The sequence below is a fragment of the Mesoplodon bidens genome (genome assembly GCF_964165515.1).
Source record: "Mesoplodon bidens genome assembly, chromosome: 9".
Taxonomy (NCBI): domain Eukaryota; kingdom Metazoa; phylum Chordata; class Mammalia; order Artiodactyla; family Ziphiidae; genus Mesoplodon; species Mesoplodon bidens.
In genome coordinates, this window is record NC_138166.1 from 38,824,060 (window position 1) to 38,848,583 (window position 24,524).

The 24,524-nt window shown below is 35.1% G+C and overlaps 1 protein-coding gene across 6 annotated transcripts in view; it reads left to right on the forward strand.

Annotated features, from left to right (window-relative positions):
- The window catches only part of DGKB (diacylglycerol kinase beta), a gene marked incomplete at its 3' end in the record, with an annotated part of 912,102 nt that overhangs the window by 28,003 nt on the left and 859,575 nt on the right, over positions 1–24,524 (forward strand). For all 6 annotated transcript variants that reach the window (XM_081244282.1, XM_081244283.1, XM_081244280.1 and 3 more), the window contains one exon: positions 17,766–17,848. The remainder of the gene's footprint in view (positions 1–17,765; positions 17,849–24,524) is intronic.

Genomic DNA, 24,524 nt, shown 5'->3' on the forward strand with positions numbered 1-24,524 from the left:
ATGACTGACCTTAGAATTTAAGCTGGGTAAGGAAGGGAGAGAGAGATCAAGAAAGTGAATGGTAGTGAAATGATGGTAAATTTTAACATTGTAGAAATTAGAAATATCAAATTAGAGGAAATTATTTTGTCTATATGAGTCAGAATACCCATTCTTGATGTAATTATTAAAATTACCTCACTTGACAGAATTATAGTTTATAAGACAAGGTGAGCACATCTCAATGCCAGGCATTATTTATTATAAATCAATTTAAAATATGTATGCATTATTTACATATTGGCAGGTAGCACTATTCCTCATTTATCTTAAGTTTAGTAGCCATCTCAAACCCATTTACCGATTATGTTCATATATTTTAATCATTTGCCATTATGTTTTCCATTTTTTATTTCATTTGTCAACATTTCTAAGGTTTCAAATATGGCAACATTTATACTATTATACATGTATACAGCATATTAATTAAAACTTTCCAGTTCTAAAATTATGTACATATATTACCCATTATTTATGTGTAATCAAAACATCTCTATAGTTAGAGATATCGATACAAGTCAGGAGTACAAAGGCTCATTCAAGGGGATATTTTCCATTTGTAAGGTGTAGTATACCTAAATGTAAATCTATGTTTGTATGTATGTATGTATCTATCTATCTATCTCCATATCTATATTTCACCCTTGTATATTGGATGCCCAAGGTTCTTTCACTTATTCATTTACCTTAGAGCAAGTGGAAAGAATCACTCTAGTGACATTCACATCAATCAACTTTCTACTCATATGCAGTTCCTATAAAGGTTAAAGGAGGAAAATCAATAGCTTAACTCAGTGTTTTCCAATGTTGGATATGTGACAGAATCACTTGGTAAGCTTTTAAAAATTACACCTGGGCTCTGTCTTAGACCAAATCAAAATATTTGGAAGAGGTATAAGCTAGAGTTTTCCTCTTATACAAATCAAATAAGACTTTAATAGGCTGCTCATCGGTTTCAGTTGTAGGGATACCATGATCCCATAGCCAGTACCAAGATCTCTGTGGATCAGACTATTCTGATTAATGTTTTGACTCTATGTCTAACCAAATAAATTTGTTCACCTTGTGCTTGACAATAAGTGCTACCACATGGCTTCTGAAACCCCCCCAGGATCTTAATGGTATTTAGAGATTCCTGTTTGATTGTAGCAACTTTCCTCTATAAAAAATGGCTTACAAAGGAGAGGCACAGTAGAGCACTTTAAAGACGGAGGTGAGGGGCTCCCTTCATTATTTTTCTCACAGCCGTGGTTAAGAGAATGTCTTTTAGACTCTAGGGAGTGTAGTTAAGGGATGAGTTTGGTAAGAAGGTCTTCTATGGTAAATTCACTTTACCATTCCAGTCACACTAAGCCTTTGGTTAACTGCCTTTACATTATAGTAAGAAAGATATGGCAGTTCAGTTTTATTTGATAGAGATTATCTTTGGTCCATATTTTAGTCAACCAGCCAAACACATACCATTCTCAACTCTTCAAACTACTACATTGGATCTAGAATATCAGCATGTCAATGAGTTTTACCTAACCAAACACTACATTTCTTCTACCCTAGTCCCACACATATTCCTAGGTTTCCATTGATATAAATGGTAAAATCATGCAATCTTTTTTTTGTGTGTGGCAGTATCTCATCAATCAAACGTTGTATCTCATATTCTATAGCCTACTGAGACTGGAGTTTGATTATAAACTCTGGAAGCAAGAAGAGAGGGTTAGTGGTAGCTCTAGAGAAGATCAGCACCCTTGGCAAGGCAACTACTTCCAGGATAGCCATTACAGGTTCTTTAGGTCAGGAAAAACTGAACTCTTCTGCAGGGTTAGAAGGGCTGCTTCTACTGGCCAAGCGGCCAAGGTAGAATTTGTGGCTTCACGTTCCTTAGCTTCAGTGGAATTTGTCCATTAAGTCTCTGTCCCAGTTTTCAAGGTCTTATTACTTCCCAAACCATGATGGTAACTTTAACAAAAGAAACTTTGAGAGGTTGAGAATTGAATTTGTGTTGTAATTCAGTGATCTATAAAATAGGACTTAGAGTTTGGTTTTCAGAAATCTTTTTTTTTTTTTTGCGGTATGCGGGCCTCTCACTGTTGTGGCCTCTCCTGTTGCGGAGCACAGGCTCCGGACACGCAGGCTCAGAGGCCATGGCTCACGGGCCTAGCTGCTCCGTGGTATGTGGGATCTTCCTGGACCAGGGCACGAACCCGTGTCCCCTGCATCAGCAGGCGGACCCTCAACCACTGTGCCACCAGGGAAACCCTCAGAAATCTTGATTACTGAAGGAAATAAAAAGAGTCACAAAATTGAAGGTCTCTTGTATGGTCCTTGTGCTGAAAACTTAAATCCCTGAGCTCATTATTTTTCTTACCCACATTTTCCAGCACAAGTAGAAGGAGGCAAACAACCCCATTGTTCTCCTCATTTTTACTAACATGTTCTACAGCAGCAAATACTTTGCCACCCAGAGTTGTGACTTTAGACATTTAATTAAAAGTTCTAAAGGTGAAATTTGTATAACTTTTGTAACTGCAGCCATGGATTTCTACTATCCCCTTTTTCAGCAGGGTTATTACTGACTTTAAATTTAATCACATCAGAGAACCAAAGATATAACCCAGGACCAATTCAGAGAAACCATCTTTAAGATTCTGTGCCTTTGGAATCATACTTGGTACATTCATTCAGAAAGGTAGAATGAATGTAAATATAGTTGTAGATAGATAAGCTTTGGAGATATATATTATATTTTTTTTAAATAAGGAATTTGTTATAGATATTTGGCCTTATACTGGGGCATGCTGTTAGGAAGTAACATATAAATATGTATGGATGTAAAATAAAAATGATGAATCTATAAAATTTCTATCAGAAAGCACTGGAGATGCTTGGGTAATAGCAATAAAAGGGGAACAAAATTTCATCCCTGAACTTTCATCCTCTAGTCATTCAACAAAACACTAATCTAGTGAAGGGCAGCAGAATTTGCCAGAATACCCCAAAATATGCTTCTTTGGCATAAGAATTATCTTGAGCTGATTATTTTTAAAAAGCAGGAGGCATGAGAGAAGTTCTGAAAAACAGTAACAGTTACTCTTTCATAAGAGACATTTATAAGGGACATCTCCATTTGTAAAGGTGTCTCCTTCTATGTACCAGGAAGAGAAGGATGACAAACTCTTCAGAAAATTATCGTTGGAGAAGACATGGACTTAAATCTGCATGGCAGCATACCCCTGTTTACTGTGCTTTGCTTGAGAATCTCCCATAACTGCCCTCCCACAACATCTTCTCTTGTCTTTAGTTGACGATGGTATTTAAGGTGGTGGCTTGAGCCATTTCAGAGAGTTACTCAGTTCTCCTAGGTCTCTCCCATGTGTCCAGGAGCTATACATGTTATTAAACTTCTGTTTATTTTTCTCCTGTTCATGTGTCTTTAGTTACAGGGGGTGTCTCAGCCAAGAATTTAGAAGGGTAGAAGGAAAATGATTTTTCCTCCCCTACACTAGCTACTGCTGTGGGGAAATCTTGCAGATGTAATTGAAATTCCATAAACTTTGCAAGGTTATGGAGGACCAGTTAAATAGTGAGCAAATGAAGCTCTTTATAGTCTGTAGAAGTCTGTTGAAATATTATTAGGTGTCCTGGGTTACTGATGGCAGAGTGGGGCTGGGGAATAGAATAAGAATTTTAAGATATGCATCAAGGTATTTTACTTTATCACAATTTCTAAACATAATGATACAATTGTCAGGATTCCAGAATATTTAATTAGCAAGTAGTCAAAACCTGAAGTAAATTTTTGTACATCAAGTAGGGTGAGCAATAGAGAAATTCTAAGCAACTTTAGGATTATAAAATGATGATCTAAAATATTATGTTTCCCAGGTATATTTTCAAAACGTTGTAAAATTTGGTTGAATCGACTTTGAAGTTATAGCTAAATGTATCTTGAATTTTATAGCTAGAATTTTTAAAAACTCAAATATTATATTGTAAAATATTAAATTTTCCTTTAATAAAACTGAATTACTAAATCCATAATTTTTACATTACTCTAATGTAGCAAAATTTACAAGATCCAGTACTCCCCAAACCAACTGCCATCTTTACACTGAAAAATAAACTATGAAAATTGGATCCATAAACAATTTTTGGATGGAACAGCTAAGTGATGGAAAGCCTACTGAAGACATTGAAAGTAGAAAATATAGGAACAAAAATAGGGTATAAAGAAATTATATAGAGAACATAAAAACACATGGGAAAAATATGATTTTGTATAAAATGAATAAAAAGTGAGGAAATCTAATTAAAAGTTGATTCCTAAATTGCTGGACATTTATCACCATAGCAATTTTCATGGATATGAAACAGACTGTTTCACTTCTGGCTTAAATAGAAGTTCAAGAATGTGGATGACAGTTCCTATTTAATCATTTGGTATTTTTGTTAATTGTATTTGTCTTTGATTTGATGAATGTGTTTGAATGTCAGTACACATTTGTACATCATCCTTAGCCTTAAGGAGACAAAGCTCTTTTACAGTGGCCTTCTCAGGAAAGTTAATTGGTTTAATTTAGAGAATGCAGCTGTAAGGAAGTTTCTGAGATATCTGTATCAATAAGTTATTAAGCCAAGAACAGGTCTAGATCAAATTGTGAAGTGTAAGAAATGTCCTCGGTTCCTCACTTCCCTACTCTGGTGATAATTCCTCACTGGGGCAGAGACCACATGTTCACCAAACAGCCTCTATCAAAATTTGCCCTGAGGAAATTTCTGGGACATGTTTGTCTTAGATGGAGACAGAATCATATATAAAATGTGACTCATAATATACACATAAATAAAGAGTAGCAGAAACCAGCATGACTTCATAATTTAGAGTATCTCTTATGAAATATGTTTTTACATAAGACCTTAACCTTCATCAAGCAAAATGAAAGATTCTTCATTATTGAGAATTCAAACATTATCCAACAGAATTGGGTGGTTCTGTTTGTTTAGTTTGTGGTTTTGGATTTTAGAAAAGCTGTACCACTATTCCCTGAAATTTTGTCATACAAATAAAGAATTATTCCACATATGGGTTTTTTTTAAAATAGATCTTTATTGGCATATAAATGCTTCACAATACTGTGTTAGTTTCTGTTGTACAACAAAGTGAATCAGCCATATGCAAACATACATCCCCATATCCCCTCCCTCTTGCGTCTCCCTCCCACCCTCCCTATCCCACCCCTCTAGGTCATCGCAAAGCACTGAGCTGATCTCCCTGTGCCATGCTGCTGCTTCCCACTAACTGTTTTACATTCGGTAGTGTGTATATGTCGATGCTACTCTCACTTCATCTCAGCTTCCCCCTCCCCGCCCTGTGTCCTCAAGTCCATTCTCTATGTCTGCGTCTTTATTCCTGCCCTGCCACTAGTGCATCAGTACCTTTTTTTGTTTGTTTGTTTAGATTCCACATATGTGCATTAGCGTACAGTATTTGTTTTTCTCTTTCTAACTTCACTCTGTATGACAGACTCTCGGTCCATCCACCTCACTACAAATAACTCAATTTCATTTCTTTTTATAGCTGAGTAATATTCCGTTGTATATATGTGTCACATCTTCTTTATCCATTCATCTGTCGATGGACATTTAGGTTGCTTCCAAGTCCTGGCTATTGTAAATAGTGCTGCAGTGAACATTGTGGTACATGTCCCTTTTTGAATTTTGGTTTTCTCAGGGTATATGCCCAGTAGTGGGATTGCTGGGTCATATGGTAGTTCTATTTTTAGTTTTTTAAGGAACCTCCACACTGTTCCCCATAGTGGCTGTATCAATTTACATTCCCACCAACAGTGCAAGAGGGTTCCCTTTTCACCACACCCTCTCCAGAATTTATGGTTTGTAGATTTTTTGATGATGGCCATTCTGACCGGTGTGAGGTGATACCTCATCTTAGTTTTGATTTGCATTTCTCTAATAATTAGTGATGTTGAACATTTTTTCATGTGCCTCTTGGCTATCTGTATGTCTTCTTCAGTGAAATGTCTATTTAATCTTCTGCACATTTTTTATTTTTTTTTTCTGCACATTTTTTAATTGGATTGTTTGTTTTCTTGACATTGAGCTCCAGGAGCTGTTTGTATATTTTGGAGATTAATCCTTTGTCGTTTCATTTGCAAATATTTTCTCCCATTCTAAGTGTTGTCTTCTCGTTTTGTTTATGGTTTCCTATGCTGTGCAAAAGCTTTTTTTTATTATTAATTTATTTATTATTTTTGGCTGTGTTGGGTCTTCGTTTCTGTGCGAGGGCTTTCTCTAGTTGCAGCAAGCGGGGGCCACTCTTCATCGCAGTGCGCAGGCCTCTCACTATCACAGCCTCTCTTGTTGCCGAGCACAGGATCCAGATGCACAGGCTCAGTAGTTGTGGCTCCCACTACTGGACATATACCCTGAGAAAACCATAATTCAAAAAGAGTCATGTACCAAAATGTTCATTGCAGCTCTATTTACAATAGCTAGGACATGGAAGCAATGTAAGTGTCCATAGAACGATGAATGGATAAAAAAGATGTGGCACATATATACAATGGAATATTACTCAGCCATAAAAAGGAACGAAACTGAGTTATCTGTAGTGAGGTGGATGGACCTAGAGACTGTCATACAGAGTGAATAAGTCAGAAAGAGAAAAACAAATACCTTATGCTAACACATATATACGGAATGTAAAAAAAAAAATGGTCAGAAGAACCTAGGGCCAAGAGAGGAGTAAAGATGCAGACCTACTAGAGAATGGACTTGAGGATACGAGGAGGGGGAAGGGTAAGCTGGGACAAAGTGAGACAGTGGCATGGACATATATACACTACCAAACGTAAAATAGACAGCTAGTGGGAAACAGCCGCATAGCCCAGGGAGATCAGCTCGGTGCTTTGTGACCACCTAAAGGGGTGGGATAGGGAGGGTGGGAGGGAGGGAAATGCGAGAGGGAAGAGATATGGGGACATATGTATATGTATAACTGATTCACTTTGTTATAAAGCAGAAACTAACACACCATTGTAAAGCAAGTATACTCCAATAAAGATGTTAAAAAAAAATAATAAAATTTAAAAAAATAAAATACCTAAAGCAGAGGTATGTTTGTAGGTATGGCTTCAATGTAATCAAGTAACCTCAGAATCCTTTTTGGAAAGAAATAGGTTATTTATAATTTTTAAGAAACAGAATAATCATGTTTAACAAGATTACATCTCCAAAAATGTAGTTTTTAGGCCTAGGAAATATTGATGCCCAGCCCTTGTTTTAAGATAAAATTTTATTCTCCCCCCTGCTCCAAATTCTTAAAGCCAATTATTTAAATTCACGTGAATATACAAGAGATATTTCTGGCATATAGGACTTAAAAGAATGGAGGTACTTTTTTTTTTGGCTGCATTGAGTCTTTGTTGCTGTGCGCGGGCTTTCTCTAGTTGTGGTGAGCAGGGGCTACTCTTCGTTGTGGTGCTCGGGCTTCTCATTGAAGTGACTTCTCTTGTTGTGGAGCACGGGCTCTCAGTGCATGGGCTTCAGTAGTTGTGCTGCATGGGCTTCAGTTGTTGTGGCTCGCGGGCTCTAGAGCGCAGGCTCAGTAGTTGTGGCACGTGGGCTTAGTTGCTCCACGGCATGTGGGATCTTCCCCGACCAGGGATCAAACCCCTGTCGCCTGCATTGGCAGGGGGATTCTTAACCACTGCATCACCAGGGAAGCCCTGGATGTACTTTTTTTTAAAGTAAAAAGTAATTTCACAGCTATCAAAAGATTAGAAATCCTAGATAAATTGAAGTTAATACCAAAAGTAATAAGCTTTTCTGCTTGTATGTCCAGTGTGTTTAAATTGATTCAGGGAGTATGTTAAGACTCCTCTTTACAGCAATCTAAATCAAGAAACTTTCCACCTTGATGAACCTGTCTTTACAAATGGCCTCAGGTTTTCAACCTCCCACTCCAGACCTTTCTAATAATACATGCTAATAATGTGCAATACTGTTATATCATATTCTAGATATATAATGTCATGTTGTGTTCATTCACATGAGACATGAACCCTTGTTTTGATTAGATATTCATCAACTACTTTAATGTGTACTTTTAAATGAAATCAGTAATCTACTTGGAAGAGAGAGATAAATTTATGTCATGATTTATCAGTAGTAAAATGATACCTTGACTACAGAACAATTGCATCCTGATACTGACATGATGAAAATTGCCACTAACAGCAGAAAAACAAGATTATAGTATTATTAGAAAAAAAAAAGTCAGTGTTACCCAAAATGCCAAGAGAAAAGGCAAGAAATTATTCCACTACTCTGAGTCATACACTGATAATACCTGAAGTATTTACATCAGCTTTCCAGTAATAAGCAAAGTTGCTAATCCATGACTTTCAATAAAATACACAATTAAAAAACATGCAGGGTTTAATTTATTTGGCCTAAAGTACAATAACATTTTTGCCCTTCTTTTTATGGTGGAGCTAGTTTAAGTAGATAGCTCATTTAGGCTGAAAAGTTAATAGAAAAAGTGGAACATACTAGGTGTCTTAAGAGAATAACAAAGTTCTCCGAGGATCCTAAGGAAATTACATAATTGCAATTACATAATTGGAATAGGAATTGAAAAGTTTTTGTTCTTGTTTTCAGCATGAGTTTAAGAGTCGTGTGTCTTACTGGTAATGTTTTGACCAGTAAAGTTGGTGGAATGAGAGCATTGCAACCTAAAGAAACAGTGAAGAATGCCACAGATTTAAGAGGGGGGTCAGATCAGAAAAGAGGAGGAAGTTAGACTCGAAGATTTTGTGTGTGTGTGTGTGTGTGTGTGTGTGTGTTCATGTGTGCATGCAATGGAAATTCAAATAGTAATGTGTATTGAAGCAAATAGGAGGAAAGCAGGAGAAAAACACTGATAGGTAAGTCTTAGTTTGAGAAAGTAAATGAATTTCCCCCTCTGTCTTTGGAAGATCAACTCCAAAATAATGTAGAGGTGCACTAGACAAGGAGAAAATAGAGAACAAATAAATTGGGAGCTGATGCATATTAGTGGCTTCAGAAGGAATTGGGATTGGATGTGTAAGTCACTGAGAATGTTACATCTGTAGGTTTTTGTAATAATTTGATGTAGTTTGTTGGAGACAATAAGATCAAGGATAACAAGAAGTCTTTACAAAAAGAATGCTGAAAAAAATAGCATTCATTTCCCATCCATGTATGTTTCAGCTATGCCTAAGGCACTGTGCAAGGACTAGAGATATGAGATATACATAATGTATAGTCTCTCCACTATGAAGCACAATGTTTACTTAGGAAGATGGACAGTTAACTACAAGACAGTGACATGAATGAGAGAGGTATGAACGAGGTGCTTTGGAAACACAGAAGCACACATGTATACTGGGGGAACATGGAGAGCTCCCCAGAGGAAAAGATAGCAGGTTTTCTTCAGGTGAAGATGAGATTGTGGCTGGATGGAATTTTATGTTAAGCAGTGCTTGCACTTCTGAAACACCTGGAATATAGTTTCTTTAATAGATGGATTATGTGAGATGAGTCAGGTGAGACACATAATGATCAAACCATCAAAACTTGTATATTCAAGAGGTGGGTTTTGCTATTGATATATTTTAAGTTGGGGAGAGACATCAGTTTTCATTAAAAAGATTACTTTTAAAGAGTGATAAGTTTGAAAACAGGAAGGCTGATAGGAATGTGTCATATCAGTCAAAGGTCAGCAGCTAGAGATTGGAATAAGACAGAGGAAGTGTGAATAGAGAGGTAGGAATAGATTCAAAATGATGATTATGATAATGATGAAGGTGCTGATGATACTGATGCCGATGAGGATGGTGATGCTGTTTCTGCTGCTCTTGCTGATGACGATTACAGATAACACTTTAAGTACTTATTATTTGATCTGTTTGGTGGCAAATTTATTACATAAATCATATCACATCATCCTATGACAGCCATATAAGGTTAGACCTATTTTTATCTTCACTTGAAAAAAAAGAGGAAATTAATCTTTACAAAGTTTGAGTAACTTGTTCAAGATTTTAGAAACACTAAAAATTAGGCTGGCTTTTTAACCAGGCAACCTAAAGCCGCTGCTTTAGGGCCACTTTATTATTTCATGTCTCAGCAAATACTTAGGAGTTAAAATGATCAACTGGATGGTAGGGGATAAGTTGAATTAGGGAAGAATCTAGGATTTCTCCCAATATTGTAACTTAGGTAAATAGGATAATGATAGTCCCATTTATTGAGGCAGAATGTTGGTAAAAATACCAGATTTGCTCAACTATTATTAGTTTGGGGAAGAACTGTCTAGTAAGATCTAAGCTGAAAATAAATTTGGATTTTTCTGTCTAGAGAGATGACCAAATCACACATTTTCTAAAGAGAGACTGTAGGGTGAAGAAAAATATTTTGCAGATGTGCATAATAGGACCAGGAACTGACCATTACTGTATTGACAATATATTTTGGGGGTTTTCCTAGTCTTCCTTTTTTTCAGTGACACGTGATTTTTTTCTTATTCTATTGGTAATTTAATTTATTTTAAAAATGATCTGAAGGAATTTAACTCAACATTGCTTTATGAGTTGTTTTACTAGTAACTGCAGCATTAAGAACGAAATTGTTATCCAAATCCCTGAGACCTATATGTCTTCAAAGAACACATATTTGAAGAATAACTTCCCCAGTATAATGACGATAATGCCTTCTCATCCTGCAGTTCCACCTGAAATAAAAGATCCCTGCCCCTTCTCATCTAATTTCGATGCTCATCCCTGCTTTTGTACTGAAATGCTGTAATAAGGGTGCCATCTTTAATTTTTACATCTTTACTAGCTTTCATGTGTGAGGAGGTGGACTGATAATTATAACTATTGCTTCTTTCATGAGCATCAATTTTCATGTTAAAAAAGAAAAAAAAGTGAGAACATCCTTTGAAAAATACCTCAAGTACATGTTATTTTTTCCTTGTAACAAATTTATACATTAAGATGATTTTTATTATTAAAATTTTTGGTGATCAATCTGTAAAAGAAGAAAGCCAGTGCTTTATCAGGTAATCTTTCCATCATGCTAAAAACCTAAAGAGACTGATAATTAAGATTCAAAACTTGCACAGGAAAACCAATAATTCTGAAGTTTTACTTGAATGGCTTCTTGCATTATCAGGAACACCTTTTTGGCAGTGTAGCTAAAGGATTGTGCAACCCTGCAAGCTTGATAATGACATTCTGTCACCATGGAGCACATAGGGTGAACCACCTGGGGGGAAAGATAATGTCTTATCCTAAATGGACAGCTAATGAGATACTTAAAAGTACAGCCAGTGAAATGTGTTACTGGAACAAGGTCTATACAAATTTGCTTGAGTCCTCCGGTTCATTGATTTGTTTATGGAGGTGTCTTAGATTAATATATCCTTTACTGCTGTTGCCGAGTAGAGATTGAAGACATATTGAACACATCTTATTTGGTGAGAGTTCCCAGAGGGAGTATCAGAATTAGCAGCCTCCATCAATAATATCTGAGGGTATCCTGCTTGAGTTTCAAAAAAAAATTAATTGTATAGTAATTGCTTCACTGATGTTTTTATGTTGCAGCCAGTTCTGAATGTCAGTAATTTACCCTGAAGAAACAAACAAAACCACATGTCCTTAACATGGTCATGACTGTCTGTCTCATTTATGTGTAATTTAGCTGTGTCTAAACAAAGTAAATGAAGAATTAAGCAATTAAGGAGGGAATTTGTTTTCCACCAGCCAGACTGGATTACCACATTGATTCTCCACTTCCGTTTCCTATGAGTATAAGTGAAAACACAAATTAAAAGTGAAGCACATATTATACAATTTGTAATCTTGCATTTGAGAAGAAAGCTGATTAAGATAGAGTAGGCAATGATATTAACACTCCTAGAGGAGAATAAGTACAGCTCAACATACGTACGTGTACTTTAAATGAGGAACTGTGAGAAAAACTGGTATTTTCAATAAAATTTTTCACCTAAGTATTTGGATGTAGATTTACCAGAATCTCACAAAAACATTGAAAAATCGAGTTAACTACAGAGCCTGTGAAACGAGTCTAAAATGAAAAAATACAAAAATCAGTAGGAACGCAACAAACACATTTAAATATACTACAATGCTCATATCCCTAACTAGTTAGTAAAAGAGAACATTTACTGTATACACCGCATCATATATATTTCAGTGTAGTAGGAAATTATTAATGACAGAACAGATGAAAATTTCAGTGACTCAGGTTTTCTTCAGCATATCACCTTATAATTTAACTATCACAGTGATACACCTATGGCCAGGTGGCTAAAAATTGTATTGATTTGCAGTTTATAGCTGGAAATTACAGAATATAATAATATAAACATTTAGAATTATTTAGAGATTATAATCTCTACTACAGATTTAATTAATGTACATTGATGACGAAAATTGTACACTTAGTTACACTTACTAAAAGTACGACTGTGTACACACCTATCATTCTGTATCTCGTTTCACCTTTGGGATTTCTGTGTTCCTCTTACTGTTCAGTTTACTTTACAAAATGTTTGCACCAATTCACACTCTCATTTTTATCATGCAGGACACAGTGGATTATGCTGACTTAAAAAAAATGCCGAAATCTCAGATTAAAACTAGGTTTATTTCTCATTCATGATGCACTTCTTTGGTGGGTTACTGAGGCTTTTCCTCTAGCTCTCCTCACTACAGGCCCAGGCTAGTAGGGAAGTGGCCAGCATCTAACCCATGCTTTGATAAATCACAGCCCACAGGCCACATACAACATGCTGTCTGTTTTTGTAAATACATTTTTATTGAGATTCAGCCATACCCATCTATTTACATATTCTTTCTGGCTAATTTTAACTAAAACAGCACAGTAAAATACTTGCATCAGAGATCCTAAAGCCTGCCAAGCCTAAAATATTTGCTATGTGACCCTTTTCGGAAAGTTTATTGACCCCAATCTGGTACATTTCTTTGGCTGACTGTGGTAAATGGAAAGAAATTGGGTCTGGTGAGCCGTTCTCTGGCTCTTAAAGTTTAATTCCTAAATTGATTGAATTTCATCACATTTTATCTTTTAAGCATGGGATCATATGTTCTATTTACCTTGACTTATTCTCAGTTTAGCAATATCTGCCTATTAATTTTATACTGTAAGGACAGCTAAACTGAGGATAAAAAAGTTGGATCATGTTATTTTTCCCCTGGAATATTTCAGTCTTTAGTCTATTGTCTCATGATATTGGATACTGATGAGAAGTCTTAGACTACTCTGATTTTCTCTCTCCCACTCCCCACAACTTCTCTTCCTCTTACTTTTGTGTGCAGTGACCTGAAAAATTATTTTCTTATCTTGAAAATAACAGCCTTTTAACCAGGGTGTGTCTTCTCAGTGTGTAAAGTTTCCTCAATAATCCAATCAGGTTTTTTAACACCACATGCCTTTTCAGTATACTTATTTAATTCTTCCTTTATTGGAAGAAAATGTTATTCTGTCATAGTCTTTAATAATTTTTTTTCTGTTCCATGTGTTGGGTGGTCTACCAAAGAGAGACAAATTATCCTGATACTGGATAATCTTTGTCCTCCTTACCCACTATATTCTTTCTAGTTATCTTAATTAGTTCTTTTTTCACTATTTGGCATTCACTGTAATTTTTAAGTCCTTTCTCTGTGCCATTTTATTTCAGCCATTTTTATTCACTTTCTTGTCTCAGGCTCATTGCTTTTGTGGTATTGTTGGCTTGGTTCATGATTTTGTTCCTGTAAGTCTAAAATCTTCCTATTCATTTAATTTGGCACTTTAATCATCTCATGTTTAATATCGCATTTCATTAAAAGTATGCTGTCTTTAAATTCTTCTGTGGAAACAACCATAACATTAGTAGGGTTATTTTTGTGTGTCTGGGTTTTGTTTAATCTCAAAATTGACTATTTCAATCACTTTGTGGTCTTTAGTTTACTTTCTTAGAGTGTTGTGCGTAGATGTCATTCTGCCTCTTTTCTCCTTTCACTCATTTCTAACTCGAACAATTTTATTAATGTTTTGTTTTCCTGATATGGTATGGTTAACTTCTTCTTAACTCTCTTTACTACATTATCTAAGACTTGTTTATATCTAACATTTTATTTGAGAGATATAAATTGTATGTTCTCTTTGGTGTTCCAAGAGCCTGAGCATGGGCCAGTAGGGGAAGGTGGGAGTGGGTTAGGGTCAAAAGTGCTAAGTTAGAACTATGTATTCAGTTTGGGAACTGGCAGTTTGTCAGGAGTTCTATTACAGGGCTTACACCACCTGGTTGGAATATGTTCTGTCCTTTTTTGAGATATTTTTTAGCTTTGAATTTTTCCCCAGTGCATTTGGATCCTTTTGCTTCTGGAAAACACACAACCCAGATATCCTCATCAATTAATTTTGTTCATTTTTGAGTTAGGAAATTCCAGGATCAGCCAGTCATACTCTGCCACATTAGTTAGGATGTTAAACACTATTACAAATGTCTTAATTTTGTCAATTTTAGAAATGCCTCAAATTATTTTTTGGAGGAAAGCAATATATAAATAATAAATGATAGAAATGTTAGCTCTGTATAGCTGGTTCTCTCGTATAAAACCTCTATCAGTAGTTTGAGTGTGGCTTCACATTATGCCAACAAACTATTTTGAATGAAATTTAAACAAAGCCCCTTAAACAGATTTCTAACATAACTTTTTTTCTTTTATAATCCATTACATTGCTTGTTATGAAAATGGCAAGAGTATTAGCTGGCAAGGTGATACATAATTACTATTGAGAGTACAAAATGGAATCAAATAGACTTGGGTTCAAACTTGGTTGTTTCTGACCAGTGGAATGACTTTGGGTGAATCACTTTACCTCTCTGATCTCTAGTTTCCTCTTACATTATCCATATCATTGGTTTGTTGTGACTTCAACTGTAGGTGAAGTACCTGGTATAGTCTGTCATAGAATATCCTCAATGAATAGTAGTTATTACTGTTAGTTAATAATTTACAGTTTTATTCAATTTAATAAAAGCATAAAGTGACAACTATACTGTGGCTTTGCCATAAATGTAAAAACACATAGATTTATATAAATGTTGTAGCTACATCTTGCCTCAGTAAGATATGAAGAATAATTTTTGAAAAATTTGAAGACCTGGAAAACAAGTGTGTAAAAACTTTTCTATATGTTTTCTTAGTATAGTAGAACTGAAATAGTTCAAATAAATCTCATCTATATTAGAGGGTAAACGATTCTTTAATTATTTCACTTTCATTTATTTTAAAATAACTTGATTCTCATTTATTGTGAGTCTTTCTCATTTGGAATAGTAATTTCAGTTAAAAATCTCATAACAATTTTATATACATTTTAATTATTTAGAAAACAAAGTCAGAAAGAGAAGGACAAATACCGTATGCTAACACATATAATATGGAATTAAAAAAAAAATGTCATGAAGAACCTAGGGGTAAAACGGGAATAAAGACACAGACCTACTTGAGAATGGACTTGAGGATATGGGGAGGGGGAAGGGTAAGCTGTGACAAAGCGAAAGAGAGGCATGGACATATATACACTACCAAACGTAAGGTAGATAGATAGTGGGAAGCAGCCGCAGAGCACAGGGAGATCAGCTCGGTGCTTTGTGACCGCCTGGAGGGGTGGGATGGGGAGGGTGGGAGGGAGGGAGATGCATGAGGGAAGGGATGTGGGAACAGATGTATATGTATGACTGATTCACTTTGTTATAAAGCAGAAACTAATAAAAAAAAAAAATTTTGCCTGTCAAAAAAAAAAAAAGAAAGAAAACTGAAATGTTAACAAAATGTCTTTTGGAGTCACATGTTTTACAGCTTTTCTTCTTTGGTAGTCAGTTCTCTCATATCTTCTTTGGTGAGAGAAACCTCCACTTGCAACTTATGAATGAACAAGTGAAGTACATGAATTGATAAATGTAAATTAAATTAACTGAGTTTATTGACTGTTGATCTTTTCAAAACCCTCAACATCTACCAAAGAAAATAATTTATAAAAAGCCCCACATGTTTGGATAGAGCAGTCTTCTGCCAAAACAAAACAGTTATGGTTAATAATGTTACATTTTTCTTAGTGCATTTTTTAGTTTCCTACAGTATAATCAGAGAAAAGACAGTTTTTCGTATACTGGTTATGGGTGATTCATGTTTTCTTCCTTAGATTTATTTGTTACTTCTATATTTTAAAAAATCAATAGAAAATATTTTAAAAATCAAAAGCAAATTTAACTTAAAACTTTTTATGGGAAAAGTATGCTTAAAAATCAGAACATTTGATTTACAGAAACCTTTGATTTTACAGAGAAAAAGCATTTTATAAACAAACCCCACCTAATTGCGTTATTTCAATGTTCATAAGAATTATGTTTATTTATTCATTTATTGTTTTATTTTGAAATTTTACCTTTTTTTTAGATATTGACTTTCCACTTGTATATACATCAACAAATCCACTTGAATTCTTACAATGTACACCCAGTGATCTGCTAAATCAAATTCAGAAGGACAACCGCTATGAAATTTTGGTAGATTTTGTTGAACTTTAATTGCCTTTTTAGTATGGCTATGGACCTCTAGGCCTGTGACCTTTAATCTGTTGTGTAAAACAAGAATACTACTTTACCTTGATGTTTACAATTTCCTGTAAATTTTTTCCTGAGAATAACTTATTTCTGCCTAATAATGCAATCATAAGGCTTTGTTCATTAAAAGTGTTATTCATCATTTTATTGAGGAACTTATTTTCAGGATTTTAATAAATCATTGTTTCCATATAGAAAAATTTTATAGGCAGTTCTTAATCCATAAGTGCAGATTTTTCAAGGTGCATAACTTAAATCCATAAGTACAGATTTCACAAAGCAAGACAACCTGTCTTTAACCCTCTGAGAAATGCTTCCAAGTGATAATAGTCCACAGTTTGGTATTATTCTGCCAATGTGTATCACTTGTCTTGAAGCACTAGGTTCTACTAAGGATGTGCTACCCGTGGCAGGTTGACCTTTCACAGGGCAGTTGAGCTTCTTTAAAAATGCAATCACTATATATTAAGCAGTATAAATAGAGATAATGCATACCTGCTGATCTAGAGGGTCTTCACATTTTTTCATTACCTCTGTCTTTGTCTTTTTCCCCACTTTCAGAAACTGTAACATATTAAATGCATTCCGTGATGGAGAGGTTAGAAGCAGCGTTCTCATAGCAATTACCCATTGACTTTAGACTTTGACACTAAGGATAGAACTGAGCCCAACTTATGGGACTAAGTACAACCTTTCATATTACATATGTTCAAGAAAACATAACCCGAAATACAAAATGAACAAAATAAACCCAAAATACATCATCAGAAAATGAACATATAGTAATCCATTTTTTAGATCCAAGAGCCATTGCCCTTTGAAGGATCAAGTAATCACTGTTTTTCCCATTCTTTGTCTCCCTCATAGGACAATTATGGTGTTGTACTTGGAAAAACCAGAACCCTTTCTAAAATGGCTTATGGCATTTAATAATATAAATCTCCATTTTCAGTGCTTGCATAAATCTAATGATTTTTTTCTCTTGAGCAAAGAGACTTTAATGCCTTCCTGGTGTGTTTTGCAGAGCACTGGATCAACATCACACATGGAATATATTTGTAAAGAGACAGACAGAATTATGTCATACCCAGAAGGGATAATAATCAGGTAACAAGCCTGCATTTGCTGCATTAATCATATTTTTGTGACTAAGAGAATTAAGAATAGAGTTGGTTATTATACTCAGGTTGACCTTGTTCTCAGTCTCCAGTTTTAGTGTGGCAAATCTGTTGCCCTGTGTCACTGATAAAGTAAGGCTAATAATGCTTAATACCTCCTCATTGGCTTAGGGCTTTGCTTTGGAAAGTAAAATTTCACATTTCATGTTACTTGAAAATCTTTATGCTATTCAGGTGCTAATGGCTCTCCTGACAAAGAAAACTAAGGTGTACTCTCTTATGATGATTTGAAGAAGATTTTAAGTGAATAATTGCATTAATATTTTAAGTCAATTGCGCTTCATATTTAAATCATAGGATTTAGTGTTATTAGCATTAAGAAAACTTAAAATGTAAATCTTAGGGGTATTAGGATTGAGGGAAATGATAAAATGGAATTTTAAGGAGAAATCTCATTTTAGGTAAGATAACGTTACACCTGGTAAAAGATAATTTAGTAAATATTTTTGGGTACAATTTAGCATTCAATTGCAAATGAGAGTGACTGGAAATGTCATGGTTTATTAATAAGCTTTTGGGATAAATTTGGTGGAATAAATGTATAAAATAGGGTGGTTGCAATACTCGTCAACAAACTATCAGTTGAACTAGAGTTATAAGCACTGCACTAATAAGATATTAATCATATTTGTTAATCTAAAGTCATACAGTAGTGATGCTCATAATTGATAAAACTCAAAAGCGTTTGAAAAGCCATGGATGAAGAGTCTTCCTATTAAGAGATGGTCAGTTTCCTAAATGATGCCTCATTGCAAAGCAGTTGCACATGTCTGTCAATGTCAGCTTGCATAGAAAGAAGAATACAGAATGGGGTAGAACCTGTGTAGACTTTATAGCCATTTCTCATTTTTCTTGTTAACAGAACTCCAATTCTGCTCAGGCACTGGACAGCCATATACTAAAGAGAAGGTCATATATTTCAGAATGTACATACCAGGGGCTAATTTTGTTCAGCTAAGCCTATGATTATAATTCAGTTTTCATGCTGATGGCTCAAACATGTGGTTCACTTCTGGCTCAATAGAGATGAGGAAAAATCTGCAAGGAGGATTCTGGAAAAGACTGTTATTCTCACTGCTAGCAAGGAAAAGTAGAGGCAAAATAAAAGTCTTCTCTCTGATGGATTCTTTTGTGACACCTGAAATTTTGGCACTTATTTTGGGAACATGAGTTGAGCCAGCATAAAAGAATTGGTCAACATACCTGTAGGCAGAGAAAAAGCATAGAAAGACTGACTCATTATCATTTTATGTATCCACTAAATAAGCCAATCATTCTGCCTCTGATCTTTTTATATGCAATATGAAATTTCTGTACTGCCAAGTTAGCTTGGTTTGGTTCTTCTCTAACTTCCATATAGTTGATGCTCAGTATTCAATATATTGAAGCAGTTATTTGTGTTAGACATTCTTTCTGAGTGGATTTGAAAGCATTGAAAGTTTATATCAATGGCATGGGTATGTAAATTAGGGTTGCATTCATCCAAGTTTATAGGACAACTTTTAGGTAATATTATTCAAGTTTAGAGCAGAGAGGACCTAAGATAACATTTCCTGAATTTTCTTTCCATCTCACCATTTTACAATGAATACAGTGAACTCCAGAAATGTTAATTGGCTTACCAAAGATAGCCTGGCTTTCTGTATTTAGAACTTTATTTAGATCTGTGTTTAAATACTTGTCTTTATTCCTGGTTCAATTTTCTTTACATTATACTATGCTTTTTCTTGAAGCTTAGGAACTAAATCAAATGTCTGATTTTAATTATTGTCTCAAAACCTTATAATGTAGTTGAGTCTTCTTTAAAAATCTTGGTGGTGTTTATGAATTTTCCATATTAACCAACAGACTGGGCTTAACTATTGGTGTTGGCTAGTCACTGTCCATGGTGCTATCGTAGTGGAAAGAAGAAAAGAACTTCCTAATAATGACTTGATTCTTACTTTTTGATACTAGACAGTCATATTCCTATGGTATCATTTATATTAAATTTATATGCTAATTATTGCCCATTTTAAAAATAACTTATTCACTGTATTTGTCTTGAAATTAAGATTTTTAAATTGTCTTTATTATATTGGTAAGAGTTTAGATGAATTTCTTCTTAGATTCTATATGGTCTGTAGTAGAATAGTTTAAAATTATAACAGGATAATATAGTAATTACGTGATTGAGTTTTACTTAGAAGTGTTCAGCAATGGTTTAGAAGTGGTGATTTAATATATTTTCTTTAATTTTTTTCACATGTATATTGACATCTCATGCTGCCATAAATCAATTATTCACATTAAGTTTAAGGAAAGCTACATACTTTCCTCAAAGTATTGTGATTTCCTTACCGAGGCCAGTGAGACATATATGATCTAGCCTCCCTAGCCTCTTTCATGTCCTACTAAGCTCCTCCTTTTTTACTTGTTCCAGCAACAATTGCCTTCTTGCTGTTCCTGAAATATACCAGCATGCTCCAGTTTACAGTCTTAACTCTAAATTGTTCCCCCTCATAGACGGCTCTTTTCTTCAAGTATGCGTGGACTCACTCACCTCCTTCCTTCTGGTATTAGTTAAAATGTCACTTTCTCTCAATAGATGGCAAAAAACAGAGAATTAAAATTGATTAAAAATATTGACAACATTGTTATGTCATATGATAAAAGGCCCAATAAACTGTTTTCATTAACCCCCTAAATTGTTTTCATGTCACTGATAATAGATGCACCATAAGTGCTTCTTTGACCCTAATAGCACAGAACAGCTCTCTTTGTAGTTATTTATTCAGCTCAAGTACGAAGAATTTCATGTATAGTTTTTCATTTATACAACTCGATCTGAGAACCCACTTTAGAGATAAAGAAGAGGACAAGGTAACTTTCCTAAAGCCACTTGGTTTGTAAGTAATATAACTGGGAGTACACATGTTTTTAAATAATAGAGATTTTTTAATTTCTAAAAAGCATAATATTTATTTTAAAAATTTATAAAAGTTATAATTGAACTTTCCTTCTCTTCAGCAAACTTCATGCTTTTTTTTATTTTGGTAAGAGCATTTTAGTGCTTTTCAAAGATGGGTTACATTATTTTGCTTCAAAATGTTTTCTCTTTTTTTCTTAAACTATTTTCAAGATAGAAGAATCTTTATCCAGTCATATGCAAAATTTAATAAAGCATAACTTTACAAAAAATGTAGAATTTTGGGATTTCCCTGGTGGTCCAGTGGTATAGTATCTGCCTTACAATGCAGGGGTTGTGAGTTCAATCACTGGTCAGGGAACTAAGCCCACGTGCCACAACTGCTGAACTCGCGCGCCTCAGCTAGAGAGCCCACGTGCTGCAAACTACAGAGCCAATGCGCTCTAGAATCCGCGCACCACAACTAGAGAAGAGAAAACCCGCACACCACAAGTAGAGAGAAGCCGGTGCACAGCAACAAAGAGCCCACGCCGCAACAAAAGAGATCCCTCATGCCTCAACGAAGATCCCCTGTGTCACAGCTAAGACCCTACACAACCAAAAAATAAATAAAAATAAATAATAAATCTTTTGAAAAAATGTAGAATTTTTTGTCATCCAGATCTTTAAAAATCTATAGAATTTAAGCCAGCATTGTTGAGTCCCATAAACATTGAAGTTCTCACCTTGACCCTGGACTCCAGCTCAGTTTCAGATATGGCTCTATTTTTTGTAAAGGATATGAGCAAGACAGTGATTCAAAAGAGAATACACTGCAAGAATCTCTAACAGTCCTAAAAGAGGCATTAAGTAAACCATGAAGATCATGTCTGAGTATGACCCCAGTGGATCCAAGAAAAGATTCATGGTAACATGGGAAATTTTGAGTATCTCTGTTTCACATGAGCAAAGTTGTAACAGCCCAGATAATTTACAAACATCAAATGAAATGAATCAACTGACTTCATTAAAACATGACAAGTTTAGGGTTTCCCTGGTGGCGCAGTGGTTGAGAGTCCGCCTGCCGAAGCAGGGGACACGGGTTCATGCCCCGGTCCGGGAGGATCCCACATGCTGTGGGGCGGCTGGGCCCGTGAGCCATGGCCGCTGAGTCTGCGCATCTGGAGCCTGTGCTCCGCAACGGGAGAGGCCACAACAGTGAGAGGTCCGCGTACCACAAAAACAAAAACAAAAAACAAACAAAAAAAACCCTGACAAGTTTATACTGTGATAATTCAAGTTTTTCATTAAAATGACTTACATTAGTCCATGACCATGTATTCTGTTTGCCCACAAATGTAAATACAGTTATTTGAAACCCTGTTATTTATGAAGCCTGAAATATTTTTAAAAATCAAAATGAAGAAGGGTGCTTGAAAGGGAATAAAAAAAAAACTTAGAGAATTATGATACTGGGGCAAGTAGGGAAATAAAAGGAGGAGTGGTGGGGATTTTTTGTAGGATAGAATTACTGAGGAGCATATGCATAGGTGAAAACAAGTGTTGTTTTCCTAAATTCCATCATTATTTGCTCTGAGAGACAGTTAACAGTAGTTCTTCCACATATCTACCTGTTTTGACACTTTGCCTATTGAATAAGCCAGATATGTGCCAGATAAATGGTTTTCTGACCATGAATCTGCTGGCTTGGGTGTAATTGCCCTGCCACAATTTGTTTATATTCTTCATTTTACGCTTTCCTTTTTCTGCTGCCTCTTCACCTTCCTGCTTCAGTTTGCAATAGTGATTGATGCTAAAATGTGTAGCCCTGAGGAGACAATCCCAAAATGAATAAGACAGTTGGAGCCTGATACCACCAAGTAAAACAGACTCCTGATACTTGAGTTGCCTCAGTCTAAACGTAATGAAGCTTGCAGCTTGTCCTAAAATAAAAATTTTGAAAACTGTTTTAAAAACCTGTGTTAAACTGACTAAAAAGGAAAATGGCTTGATTATTCTGATAGGATATTGGACAGAAAATGTTGTCCAGGACATGGTCTCTCTGTCTATTAGCACTGATGGCAAAATGACCTTCTCTTTGACTTAAGAGATCATGTGTCTCAACTTGATGCTTCAATAATTTCTCATCTACTAGCACTTAATGGTGTTCCCAGAGTCTCCCAACATTACTAGAACAGTGTAGGTGAAACCAGATAGATATTGAATGGGAACTGACATTTTAGTAAAATCTTTAATACCACTCAGACCTAGCTAGCTATAAAAATACCTTTTCCTTTCTTTTCATCTGTTTTGCCTTTCCTTTTTCTTTTGCGTTGTCATGAGAAAAGCTGAGATCACTTAAGTCCATAAATAGAAAAGCTTTCTGACTTCTCTAATTTACAGAACATCATACTTTTCTGATTTTCTTCTTACTTCTCTGACTTTTTCTTCTCAGCTTTTTTTTTCTGATTTCTGTTCCTTATTTTACTCTCTAGATGGAATATATTTGGCTATGTTTTGAATCTTTCTCTTTTCTATATACATAATAATGTATACATGATATATTTTCTCTCCATATGCAATGTGTCATCTCTGTATAATGCATCTCTATATTCATAGTATATCTTCTCTACATACACACAAATGTGGAGAAGATATACATACAAACTACACACAAACATATACACAAACTCGTTAAAATGCTATTAAAAAAAAAAGGAATCTTTAATTATAGCCAAACAGATTCATGACATATTAGTTTCTAAAAACTTGGAAAACAATTGTGGTCAATCAAATAGCATGTTATATAATAGAGAATATGCTTTCTAATATTAATATTAAGATTGTTTATATTTTAAGAGGTTAGACAGTAATTTTTTATCATTATTATTATGCTATTTATTTTATTTTCTATATGTGTATACATATAGAGTATATGTATATCATAATTCACATTTATTTTTATACAGTAGAATAGCAAAAATATTATTCTTAAAACATAATAGATCAATGAATAAAATGATTCTTAGAATTTTTATACATTACCCCATTGTTTATTTAGCTGATTTTTAGATACAGATTTTAGCGGGGTTTTTTTTTTGGTTTTTTGTTTGTTTGTTTTTTGCAGTACATGGGCCTCTCACTGTTGTGGCTTCTCCCGTTGCAGAGCACAGGCTCCGGAGGCGCAGGCTCAGCGGCCATGACTCACGGGCCCAGCCGCTCCGCGGCATGTGGGATCTTCCCAGACTGGGGCACGAACCCGTGTCCCCTGCATCGGCAGGCAGACTCTAAACCACTGCGCCACCAGGGAAGCCCTTAGCCGTTTTTTAGATACAGATTTTATTAGACTCAATGGATATTCTGTGGCATTTATGATGGAATGATAAGGGATTAAAATTTTTACCATATGCATCATGTGTTAATCATATTTGGTGGTTCAAATGATCAAAATCACTAAGTTAAAATATTTCTCACTAAATATGCTCATCACCTAACTATATTTTCTGTAACTCTCCTACATTACTTTGGCCTTTTCCAAAGAATTGTAATTGGAGGTATAAATTGGAATCAAGCTAAAATAATTTATTGCTTAAAATGGTATATCAACTTTCTTTGGACAATCTAATGCTGAATTGTCAAATACATGAAAACTCAATGGCTAAAAACAATAAGCATTTATTAGACCATGAGCCTGCAGTTCAATGATTTAGCTGGGGTT